This window comes from Cynoglossus semilaevis, chromosome 15, assembly GCF_000523025.1.
Source record: "Cynoglossus semilaevis isolate Cse_v1.0 chromosome 15, Cse_v1.0, whole genome shotgun sequence".
NCBI lineage: Eukaryota > Metazoa > Chordata > Actinopteri > Pleuronectiformes > Cynoglossidae > Cynoglossus > Cynoglossus semilaevis.
Genome location: NC_024321.1, coordinates 14,069,180 through 14,072,189, shown reverse-complemented (window position 1 = coordinate 14,072,189; position 3,010 = coordinate 14,069,180). Strand labels below are relative to the sequence as shown.

Below are 3,010 nucleotides of genomic sequence, written 5' to 3'. Positions count from 1 at the left end.
GAGGGGGGACGGGGGGGAGGCAGGGGATGTATAGAAAGATCCAAATGAGGAGAATTAAAGGAGAAGAACAGAAATGACTAATTGGGGAACAGCGTGTGCCTGGAAGTGTCAACACGATTTGCATCATGTCCAAAAGGGTTGCATCAAAATCAACCTGATTATCGTTGTACGCCACACATTCTGAGGAACATCTCCAGAGTGTGGTTGTGTTCTCCACCGCTGTGTAATCTGACTGCTCGGCAGGAACCGCGCTCAGCCTCAGAAACAGTGATTTGACAAGTTTTAATTGGTGTTATAAATCTGTGACATGAGCACGGCACAATTAAATTAGCAGAGAGCTATCAGTCAAATCGGAGGCAAAAGATTAAGAAAAGAAAACATTTTTTTTCTTTCACTGTTTCTCAGTGTCACTCTTGTTTCTTTCTCTATTTTTTATTTTCTTTTTCTTTGTCTTTTCTTCCATTTGTTCTCGGTTCCTTAAAAAAAAAAAAAATCAATTTCTCTGGAGCTGAAACCTGACATATCAAGTCTTTAGGAGAGACGCCAGAATCTATTTAATGGCTGATTATCTGGGTTTAATCTGATACCTTAAGTAGAGGGATTATATGCAGCCCGGCTCTATTGTGCTCCGTTTTAATACCGGGGATATCTTGACATTTAATCAATTGTGAATGACTGGCTGAAGGTAAATACAAGCTTCTTTGTCAAGATTGTGATATTGGTGAACAAAAACTGAACAAAAAAAACTTGAGGAGGGAAATGGACTGTCTTGGTTTTTTAGAAAATCCTTCACCTCTTCATCCAGGAGTCGTCTTCAGTTCTAACTGACTCTTGGAAAAATTCTGGTATTTAATTTCGGAGTGGCCGATTAGGGAAGGGTGTTAAGTGGTAACCTGGGAGCGATGTAGCCTTAAACTCCTGGCCCGGGGTCCATTTCCAGCCCGTGAGCCCATCACATCTAATCTAACATGTTTCAGTTACACAAAACCAAATCTGTCTTCTGCAGTTAAACCTTCACCCTGTCATCCTAAAGAGACACAACAATGGGATTCAAACCAGCCACCCTCTGGTGTCCAGTCTTACCACTAGGCCACAGGCTACATAAAAAAGTATGATCGCTGGAAATAAATATATTTTTGCAGGAAATCCGACGGGATGTTGTTTCTGCAGAACAGTGTCAGGCCCTTATTTTTGAAATGTGGGTTGCATCATGAGAAGTTGAATCACATAAGGAAACCATCGAGTGCTGAACGGTTTGAGTCGGATTTACTCCCAAAAAAACATCCACCAGTAAAACTAAACACATTCATTCTTCAGTTAGTAAATAATAAAATCTGGTCAATGTTTCTCTTACATTTGTGTAAAACCCATCAGGGTTAGAGGTTCCAAAGTGTAGCGGGTAGCCTGCCTCACAAGCAGAGAGCAGGGGGTTCAATTCCCAGCAGAACCATATACTTGGCACCTCCAAGGTGGGATCAATGAAGTTAAAATTATTATAATTTTTAATACAAAGTTTGATGCATTTCCAAACACACAAACTACTTTTTTTTTTTTTTGCATTTGCCAGGGATTACACAGTACATACAGCCACCCTCCAAGTCATCCGACCTGTTAACTCGCCTGTGCCCCATCTCCAGAGGGAGGCGTAACAGTAAGTGGTCAGCCTAAGCCCTACACCTTTCACCATGAGCTCCAGAAGAAGAAGAGACTACCGCTGAGTCTCTCATCAAAGTTTCCAAATCCAATTGTCTTGGCCAGTCAAAGGCCAGTTGCAGCTTCTGGCACTGCAGCGTTCTGAGAGATGTCTGGCTTGACTGAAGACAGAGCAGCAGCTGTCAGTGAGGGGAGAGGGAGAGAGAGAGGGGATAACTGGCCTCTGTTGATTGGATAAACACAGCCTCTGATTGGCCAGTTGCTGTTTACTTTCTAAGGGCAAACCAAAGGCGTCCAGCTAAGCTTAGATGCAAAGATCCAGTATCTCGACTCCACTTCCTTTTCCTCAAACAACATTTTTGCAGCGAGTCAACAAAGTCAGTCAATCCGACCACTCTGGTTCTCCCTCTCTCACCGTCTGTTAATCTCTCTCTCTCTCTCCCTCTATCGCCCTCTTCTGTCTTTTATCTTTAGCGTCTTATCGGACAATCAGTGTGGGAAGTTTAATCTGACCCACCATGTGTCACGATGAAACAATCCTGGTGCTGCCCCCCCTGCCCCCACCCACCTCTGATCCTTGAATTCCATGATTCCAGGCCAATCGTTGAAAGGTCATCCATCACACTTAAACGAGCAAAGCTAATCAGCTTTTATAATTGGACAGCCTTGAATTTCGTCCTCCGCAAAAAAAAAGACAAACGTGCCCCCCCCCTCACCCATCTTCTCTGTCAGCTGTCAGTCCATCACTCATTCCCACTTGACATAATTGCTCACTAAGAACTTTTGAGTCTCTTTGTGTGTGACCTCCATGCATGATTGACACCTGCCTGGGGATGATCTGTGAATGTCACAGCTGACCCTCAGGCCAATGGCGGTTTGTTCTTTTCTCCCTGAGCTTTCACTTCTGCTCCTTGCTCCCTCTCCAGGGTCGGCTGCTTTAGGGATCAGTATCACTTGAGACGGCCCAGTGTGGACTTATAATTTATCTCCTCCCAGGCGATGTACCGGGCTTCTGTTGAATTTTTTGGACTCTTGCTGCATTGGCAGTCTGCACAATGTCTGCACCTGATAGTCCTCAACTCACTTTGCCTGCTTGCGTCTCTTCCCCCCTTGCCCCCCCGCATTGATAAATAAAAGCTTTGCAGCCTCCTGCTCCTCTTTCCTGGGCATTTATCAAGAGACCTGGGAATATATTTCATCCCATGGCCAATCCTCCAGTCAGTCGCCTGAAGATGAATAACAGGGAAGTTCTTAAGGTCAGGGAAATATGGCTCCTAAAACTCTCAAAGTGAGCGTGACCATTACTATCTCCACAATACAGTCGTTCCATCCCTCAGCCAGTCCTGCTCAAATATGT

At 44.5% G+C, this 3,010-nt stretch overlaps 1 protein-coding gene across 5 annotated transcripts in view; it reads right to left on the bottom strand.

Moving 5' to 3' along the window:
* unc5a (unc-5 netrin receptor A) overlaps positions 1-3,010 on the bottom strand; it is a 143,558-nt gene that overhangs the window by 29,859 nt on the left and 110,689 nt on the right. The gene's annotated exons all lie outside the window — the stretch shown is intronic.